Below are 9884 nucleotides of genomic sequence, written 5' to 3' on the forward strand. Positions count from 1 at the left end.
AATGACTGTTGTATCATCTCTAAAGAAAGTATATTTACAAAACGTCTAACAAACGTAAATAAGTGAAGCACAGTTACATCACCAACGACCATGAAGACCAGGCTGATTTCAGAAGAGCTTTTAGCTTTAATAATAAAGTATATACATGTCTACGTTGTCAAAGAACTGACTACATTACTTGTTGCGTTTTTTTTTTTTTTTCGTATATTGCCGTTACATGACATTTTGAAGTACATGTCGTTGAAATGTTCTCTTTAAACAGTGCCTGAAACTATGAAGCGCCGCGCTATAGCTGGATAGCCATCTGCTCCTAGGAGAACCTTACTTGATAGGATAGACGAGTGGTAGATAGTATCGACATCCATCAAAGGGCCAAAATGTCGCACAGAAAATGTTTGTGTTACATTTGAAATACATGCTCTTTGTGGTCCTTTCGTTCTGAAGAACTAGAAAGACAAAGCATTGTTAAGTGACTTGCGTCATTTTTGCCCTTCCATCATTGTCATTCGATGGGCACGCATTTGTTAAACTATATCAAAGTTCCTTCAGTTACGAAATACTGCCCTGACACCCCACTCTTTTTTTAATTAAATTTTTGTACCAAAAGGAACGAATTGGGTTAATAAACATACATTTAGGTTGGTTTATCGATAAGCTATTTTATAAGGTATATGCAGATATATATATATTAAATAGATCGAAAACAGACTATATGTGCCGGCGTCCGTCATTGGCCCATAAAGCAAGCGCATAATTCATTCATTATGATCTAGTGTGGCTACAGGATGCGTCATGAGTTTTGAATCTAAACAAAGAAGAAGAAGGTGCACTGATGCTGATCTTGATGGAGCGCTGGAGTCCTTGGATGGATAGGCGGGGTTCGAGGAGATCGGTGAGGTACTTTCAGATGTCACGCGGATTCTAACTAAATTACTCATAGAATTTTACACCTTTTTTTTTTAGGACACGATTTTTTTTTAGTACACGACCAAGACCTAGATACCGTGAATGAAGTCATATGGCCTATCGCAAACAACGTTCTTTCTTTATAATGAAAATTTTTATTTAGAATCGGACAGTTGCGAATAATTTCAGTTGATGTTCTCAAGCTAACTGGATGCTTCAACTACTGTATTAGCTATAAGGCTTTTTTGTTTTTTTTTTCTTTTTGTTAATAATGACCGTTTGTCCAACAAATGTTGTTTTTTCGTTGTTGGACGTAGGTTTTCCTTTGATAGCGCTTTAGCACTCTAGAACGCCGTACGGTTTTAGCGAATGGCTTCTTCGTTCGTTGCTCTCGCTGGTACCAGACGTAGTCTCTCTACGCACAAAATGCCGAACACCGACGTAGGCGAGGAGACGACAAAAGAAAATTAACCGATACACTTTGCCGAATACTTCCAAAATTCACTCATCCATCTGGCCCTTCCCCTACAACTGTTTCCCAAGTCTCAGCCTTGGAAGACAATTCTGGACCATTTTTAAAAGTAAAAAATATTCTACGAGGACGTACCTCGCTTTTTCATGTCACAGTAATGTGAGGCCCCCGTTGCCTACAGAGATCATTTATTTTGAATTTCCATCCTTGTTCCGGTTCAGTTGTATTGACGAAATCAATAGACAAGCTTAGCCGCTAAGAGGCAGAATTCTGTGCCTCACTCTACTAATCCACAACCTATATGATTTAACTATCAAGTTTGGCCAGCTACAGAAAGGAACAACAATGAAATTGCACGGATGAGCTCAAAAAATCATTACGTTATCATATTTGTTGTCGTGTAGAAAAAGCGGCAAGCTGGTCACTCGCGTGCTTAAGTCCTGTTTTTAAAATAACCTAGTCGGTATCAAATTGATCGTAGCTATGAACGTGGCCAATATTGCCCACTTCCATACAAAGACAGTTATCGAGCGACGCTCCATAAAGCGAACGTCGCTAGTTTCTGTCGTCTATGAAGAAGCCGCCAGTCAAGAGAATGTTCGGCTATGATTTTCCCCTTCGGTGCGAATCGTTATCGAACTGAATCAACTGGATGCCAGTTTGTAATCTTCCTGATGAATCACGAAGATCGCCTAATTATAGCGAGTAAAGAGGGCTACGTGTGCGATGATGTTGTCTCCTCATCTCGGTGATTCTATGTAAGCCGACACAACGTTTACCACTCAGAAAAGCTCATAGCCCATTGAGGTACATGTACTTACTAGGGATGTGTGTGTGTGTGTGTCTGTGTTTGTGTGTATTTAGACGATTTTCGAAAGTCGATAGGAACATACTTATCGTGTGCTATTGACCCAGTTTACAGCACAAGCTTGATCTTATAATAGACGTAAGTAGTGCACTGGATATAGCTGGACTTGCGCATTTGACTTATTCGAAGGCCAGTGAGATCAAAGGCGAGGGAGTCTGTGAATGACCATACGGTTTTTGAGGACGCTGCTACTACAGATCTTAAAAGTTACATAGAACAGAAGCTAAATTCTAGACGTTATAGGTGGCCTAGAAGACGTGACGATGCGTCAAATCTTGTCATCACATTAAATACTTTCCAACACCCATTTTTTGCCGCCATTAGTGCTCTTTGCTATAAACGAATGCATCCCGCTATCTCATATGGGCGGCTGTCGATGAAAACACACTACTTTAGGCCACTGCTTAAACTGCTACCTCTCTACTAAAATATGCTTATTATAGACGAGAGTTACTTGTATATTGGGGGGTTGTTAGACTCCACGTCCACAGTGCATTCAAATAACTAAAATCGGTGAGTAACTTGAGGTTTTTAGTTTATCTAGACTCGTCCCTCTGTTAGAATCTGTTAATAAAAGAGCCTGATATGTTCTAATTAGTTTGTCTGATGATAACGGTCTTTTTTTCTGTTCATATTTTGCCGTTTCTAATTTTTTTCGTTTGCTTATAATTTTCTACAAAACGGCTAGAGTAATTTTATTCGTACCTAAAAAAACTCTTTTTAGTTGAGATTTCAGAGGGTGGCTATGTCTAGTACATGTTCAATATTTCCTTTTCGTTTTTTTACCGAAATTAAGCTATTGACATGAGACAGGTACGGCAAGTCCCCGAAAGCTTAGTGAGCGACCTAAGAGCTCAAAGTAGCAATTTCGACCCGATGAAACCATTCCACTTGACCTTTGGTGCTAGAAAACGGTCGAGAGTCACAATCTCGGAAGGTGTTGACAACTATTATGTTCCCTAGGGGGGTTTGCGCATGAAATCGAGCCCACATGAAATGGGCATTAAGCAAATTTTAGAAAAAAAAAAAAAAAGTCATAAGCCCAATAGCCCTCCGAGGTACTTTTGTTGAGGTTACAAGCAGATGCTACTACCGGCCTATTATTTATATCGCATTGGTGCGTAGAAGATTACTGAACGCTATGATTATTACATAGGTGCCGAAAAACGCTCAACACCGCATGTCGCGAGACACATAGGCGCATTCCCTTATATATAGCTAAATAGCATGTTGCATTATAACACTAATACGTTTTCTCATATAATCTTCACAGGCGTATATTGCACAGTGTGCAGCATCTAGGTAGTGCATCAAACTTAGAAACGTTTCTTTACTTGAGCGAACATGTTGCCTATCGGAATCGAAATCTCGTGAGCTATATCTGTGTCGGGTCAACGTAATCACGGCCTGCCCTCCTCATATTGTTTACGAAGCACTGACCTATGAAGATCTTTTGAATAGTCGACTCACTTAAGGTCACTTGTTCCGATTGCAATGAAGCTGACATTAACAAAATACGTAGAAGATTTCTATCGTTGCTAGCTGCGCTTTGTCCGAAGTAGCTACTCAGCATTGCCAACAGCCATTTGCAAATAAAAACATCTAACTCCTCATATGGTTAACAAATTTTGATATCATCGTTTCTTTATTCATTGAAGTCAACAAGAGACTACCCAAAAATGAGTGCTTCTTGTTGAGTCAGTTACAGTGGAACCTCGCTGCGATTCCAAAAAACAGGTGCACTATCAATCTTAGCGTAAACGTTCATCTGTATGATGAGAAGCTCAGAGAACTATCAGTAAGTATTCTGTCCGATGCCGTTTATGTGTCAATACTTGCGGATCAATCATGAGACCTCTGTCGCGTAAAATTTCCTTTGTTTCGTTTTTCTCGAGCCCGTATTGATCTAGTTATTGTTACTATTATCAGTATCCTTTGTTTCTCATAGTGAAACAATATTAAGATATCTCATCATCGTTATTATTACATGGTAATCTTTATTATTATTACTGTGTTAAATTGCCTCAACTTACACGACTATTTACAGTTTCCCTAATAAAATTTGTGATTTATTCGCAGATGATCTGAAGTTTTGGTTACACATGCTGATTATTGGGATTTATCGCGTCCGCAGACCCAGTTGTCACGTCGTTCGCGGACGGCGAAGGTCGTTCTTGAAAACTCAAAAAGAAGTAGCGTTTTTATGTGTATATAAAGGTTGCGATGCAAAAAATCAAGGGTCACACAATTCATTTATTGAAATTTTTCACTTAATAAAAAATTGATTACGTAATTTTCTATCGAAAATTGGCTAGTTAATCTATAAATAGAAGATCGTCGATATTTTAGTCATCTAATTACCGTATAGAGAATTAAATTAACGCAAAGCCACCGAAAAGCACGTCCCGTTTTCATATAGTGGTAATTTTTTTTTATCAATAGAAACGCATACTCGTCTTTTATGACAGCACTCGTTGGAGATAGATATTAAGCCGCGGGCAAGTTCTTCAATGAAGTGTGTATGAACTGCTATTTCCTATGCTTGGCCTAGTACCTTGTACATAGATGCGCTTACAACTGCAATCGTATGAATAAGTACAACGCCTATTGTACAGTAATTATATAAACTAGCTCTTAACATTATATTGTAAATGGGTTTTCAGACGACCTTAAGCACTATGTTTTTATTAAGGTTATTTACGTAAACTGTGTAGTATTTGCCGTTGGCGGGACTTGAGCTTGTTCAAGATCTACGGTGATTGGCATGAAGTGAAGGAAGTCATTTTTGGAATCGATTTTACTAAAAAAAAATGGTGCGACCCTTGCTCTTTCCAATCGCTCCTGATTATCATAAATGACAACTATCACAGGGCGAACACTATACCATATTCATCATCATTATTACATAATTGTGAATGTTCACTTCATCAATGTACTATATATATATTATTACTATTATATCGTCTTTCTACTACGAGACTTTCGGAAGCAAGCACGACTCTTCTTTGACCTAGCACAAACCCATTCATCCGGGTCTGCGTGCCGTGAACATACATGCGTGCCATTGGTCGACCAAGCAATCGAAATGCCTCTAATATATCTTGCAGCCAAAGCGCCTAATAAGCGTCACGCCACTTGGACGCAATAATGTATCGGGCGCGAGTTGAGCACTTGAATGTGGACAAATCATAATAATTACGACAACGGCTACAAATACGGATAGGACACAGCACCACACACCTTCCAGGACCTCATTTTCACCGCACCCACCACCGTGCGAATTACCAATTTTCGTCACCACGAGCTATGAAGAGCTCAATATTAAATGGCCAATTTATATGAAGATAGGTGACTTATTTATAAAATGGGCGGGATTTCTGTCAATCAGGTCTTAAAAATTCTACCAAGTGTTCCCATGTTGGGGTTTGTTTATACTAGCACTCTAGGATTTCTGTGCATATACAGACATGTTGTCTTTGTAGAGTAGATGTTGCTTTAGCATGTCTCGCTCTACAGAAAGGTGCGCGATTTACGAGACTATACCAATAGTAACTTCATTTATTCAATTTAACAATTATTGCCATAGCAAGGAAAAGCGAATTCTCTACTATAGACATTGTAATCTTGCGCCAATCAATGACCCAACATATTGCAGCACGGCAGGTTATACTCGATTTTTAGTATTTCCAATAAGACGTGAAGGCTTTGTCATCGTTAGGTAGCCTGACACGTGACGTCATTAATCACTGGGGGTTTCGGTATTGTCGAACCAGCTGTCAATAACCAGCAGGATCCGTATCACTCGAGGGTTGGATGAAACCCTCGATATAACAAGAAAATTACCATTAAACAACATCGCCCTCCGTATGCCTTTCAAACCCATTGAGTTTAATTAATGTTATCTTTATGTTATGATCAGTTTCATTTTAACAGTTGATACAGTCAGGTTTGTCATGTCCTGCGGGTCTGCGTAATATTACCACTGTTTGTTGAATAGTGTATATATATATATATTGTAAAATGCGGGGTCCCCTCAATTAGATAACCTTTTTACTGAATGTCCTCACGGTGCCCGCAGTCAAACTGAAGTGCGTCATTGTTTCGGTTGTTGGAAATGTTGCTTGCCTAGGTTTCCAGCCTAACTAGCTAGACTCCATCTAGGCGCGATTCGATTATCTATAGACGGTTTAAAGGCTAGTCAGCGAACAACACTTCAGTTTAGTATTTTACTTTAGGTTTTTTCAGGCTGAAATCAGTAGTCGAATGATAATGACTGAATGAATGAATCAAGTGCTCTGCTGTGTAGCCTGGACAATGAATGACGCGACCGCTAAATGGGGCACTGAGCACGTGGTGTATATGGAATTATCAAGAACAAAGATGCTTTTCCGTATGTCAAATACATTGTCGCAATATTGTGCTCGTATACTGACTCACTGTATAATAGAACTCAATTTTTGCCTTGTCGAACTCTGGTCTTGCTCAAGCAACAATATTCCCGCTCAGCGTCCGAACCAATCATCTGATCATTCCGATCAGATCCCTAACCCTTGGGAACCCCGCAATTTATGCCTATTCCTTGGCATATAATGTTATCGTGACACCACCAGTGAAAGACGGTAGCGTTGCTTCACTTATCATTATTTTCAATATTTGTTGAAGTAAAAAATTGTGTGCATACGCTCATTTTTGTATTGTTTATGTTCTTCTGTCATCATCATCATCATCATTATGAATACGACCAGTATCGTGTTGGGACGCTGTTCGTGTTTACACCTGCCTTGACCGGTTCCCATTATAGCTTTGTTTTGGACTACCAAAAATATTGTATTTCGGAGAGATACAGAACGGCGCTCGGAGCACGCTTTCCGGAATTTAAATATTTTCTTTGAATATTTCGTTGTAGGAGACTGTCATTTGGTAAATTCCACAATAAACTGTTAGCTTTTCAATAGAAGCAAGCTTTTTCGGAAATCATTAATTTTATTCGTCGTTATATATCGTGTCGTTAGTTGCTTCGGTTGTTCTGTTCCTCATTCATCGAAGCCTCCTTCACACGCCTTTCCCTTGCCTTTTATTATCAAACTTCCTGGTATTCGGAAAGGTTCCCGGAAGAAATCGCCTTCGACATAATTGTAATTTATGGCTGAGTCGAACTAATGGCCAAAGACCTTACGCTGGACACCGGTCCTCTGTTTGCGCGCCTATATATTGGCTAGTATTCTATGTACACACGAGTATGTACAGTCGAGAAACAAATAACAAAAATACACCGTATGCTACAATAACGTTAACGACCAGCTTGATCATTTTCTGGGGACCCTGGAAGCTTGCTAGACTGTACAGCGTCTAATACGCTGAACGATTTTCTATCTTAAAATTTTCAAAAATGTAGCCCGAATTGTGATCTCCATATATATATATATATATATATATATATATATATATAGTCAACATATATATGCGCATATCGATCCCCAAAAAATAGGTCACGCCCAACTTTTCGAACATGACTATAAAAATTATGAGATATTTCGACTGGTGGAAAGCGGGGGCGGCGTACTTCATCAAACGCTAATGGGTGCAGCTTAATTTGATTCAGATATTGCTTTAATGCTGCGGGCGTACGGCAGCTTTCCTGTTTTTGCCTCTGGAGCCAACGGCGCTAGATAAAATAACATATAGGTTCCCCACTGTTCATGTATAATAGCTATGGCCGAATGATTTTCCTACGCTCGTAATACTGTTTACAAACTGCACCCTTATCTATGCATTCTCTGACCCAAGATGGCGATTTGACGTTGTTCTTTCGCTCTAGCTGTCATCATTTTTTTTTACTTAAATTTTTTTCATTTATCGATTGATTACACTGTGCGTTTCTCTCACTAGGCCCGCCGCCAAGGAAACACCAGGTGCTCCCTCTGCAGGCAGTAGTTCATGTTTAGAAGTGTATGTATACGATTTGTGTAATATAAGCGCCGAAAGCGGCTATAACAACGGTATATTTAACCTGTTTGATTTGTGACTATATTGACGTCCATGATGTATTCGCTCGTATGATTTTACAAAGGTAGCTATAGCGGTAGAGATTCTGATGTCGAGTGTCGTTTTTTTGTTGACCTGCTGAATGTGTCCTTTTTAGACAGCGAGCTTTTGCCAATTGGGCAACGTATCATGGGAATTCTGGTACCAAAGCTTTGAAGAATGTACGGCCAACGGTTCTATTGATTTTCATTCGTAATGGCAGACTAAACTAGGGTTCGCCTAACATGAACTCGATATCGCCAGCTTCGGTTAGCATAACCATTATAAGTAGAAATGGTGGATTCTTATTAACTATCGTGTTCGTATGGAGAATACATATAGATCACCTTTGACGCCATCTTCGTTCCAAAACGCGTTTGGAAAATCATCTACAACCTCCAGATTCCTGCTTCAGCTCCTCCTCTCTCTTTGTCGACTCTATCCCATAATAATAATAATAATAATAGTGACAATAAGTATTTGACTCGTCTGAACTAAATTGGGTAAGTTGTTGTATTTCTTGTTCGTATTTGGCCGTGGTTGAAGAATTTTTTGTAGGTGCTGATATGCGAGCCGTTGGAGGCATATGGCGAAGACAGCAATGACGCGATAGGCGGACTATGGATTCGACCTGGCCGACCAGAAACCAACCTTCATCCCTGTTTAGGAACGAGGCCTTGTTTTGACACCTGCGATCAGTTTCTTTTTGGCTCGCGGTTTCCTATTGTCGTTTTCTTCATCTCCTGATTTTTGTACTCTGCGTATGCAACGACTGCCCCGATCGTCTCAGCCAACGAATTTTCCCGATCAATTTCTGCTTTTCGTTTCACGGAGATTCGCTGTCCTATTTCTCAAGAATGTATAAAGGCCGCGCCATGGATTGGATAGTAGTGGAATAATTTCGGTGAAAGTAAAGCTCTGTCCAGAAATTTACGTATGCTACGTTTCCATTTGATGATTTCTAAAAAGGGTTGAAGAACTAATTTTAGGTAGGTTATAATTCCATTCCCGTACCAGTGCGTTTTCCGTATTCAACCTACTTACGCGTAATGTCGGACGCTATTATTTTCTGAAGCGCACGGCACGTAATGTTAAGGACTAGGTTAGTTAGTTAATCGTTTACATTCTTGGCACTATTCATGGCCTCTTCCACCACCTAAATGGTACAAACATTTCGCTTTCTGGGGGCGAAAGATTCAAACGATTATTTGGTGGCACCAAGCGTTAAACGTTGTAAGATGTTTTTCTTTCTTATGGTAAGTCGGTCGTTTCAAAACATAGTAGTTGATTGTAGTTTGTATTTGAAACGATGTTTTTTGTCTCACGCACTAATTTTTGCGCTGCTGAATTCTTCGACTAGCAAAGCGTTAATTAAATTGGCGCAATTCGCCATTTCGTTAATAACGAGGCTTTTGTTCGTGTTAGTTGTTTTTTTCACAATCCCAGACAACAGAGACTCTACTACCCCGTTGGTGGACGTTCTTTCTAAACATTTGGTTCGAGCGCGACGTTTTCCCTAGAGATTTTCGTCTCCTCGTATCTGTATACATATATATTAAACTTGAACACTTCCGTACCGTACATCTTACGCTGGTCTCGACTTGGTAGCCCGAT

The 9884-nt window shown here is 39.6% G+C and overlaps 1 long non-coding RNA gene across 1 annotated transcript; it reads left to right on the forward strand.

Annotated features, from left to right (window-relative positions):
* The first annotated feature begins 6 nt into the window (after window positions 1-6).
* On the forward strand, window positions 7-8916 carry LOC147751758 (uncharacterized). The gene is made up of 2 exons (XR_015315973.1): window positions 7-2759; window positions 3520-8916. It is a non-coding gene; the product is annotated as an uncharacterized LOC147751758 (long non-coding RNA).
* Window positions 8917-9884: the final 968 nt, after the last annotated feature.

This window comes from Varroa jacobsoni, unplaced genomic scaffold (genome assembly GCF_002532875.2).
Source record: "Varroa jacobsoni isolate VJ856 unplaced genomic scaffold, vjacob_1.0 contig05377, whole genome shotgun sequence".
Taxonomy (NCBI): Eukaryota; Metazoa; Arthropoda; class Arachnida; order Mesostigmata; family Varroidae; genus Varroa; species Varroa jacobsoni.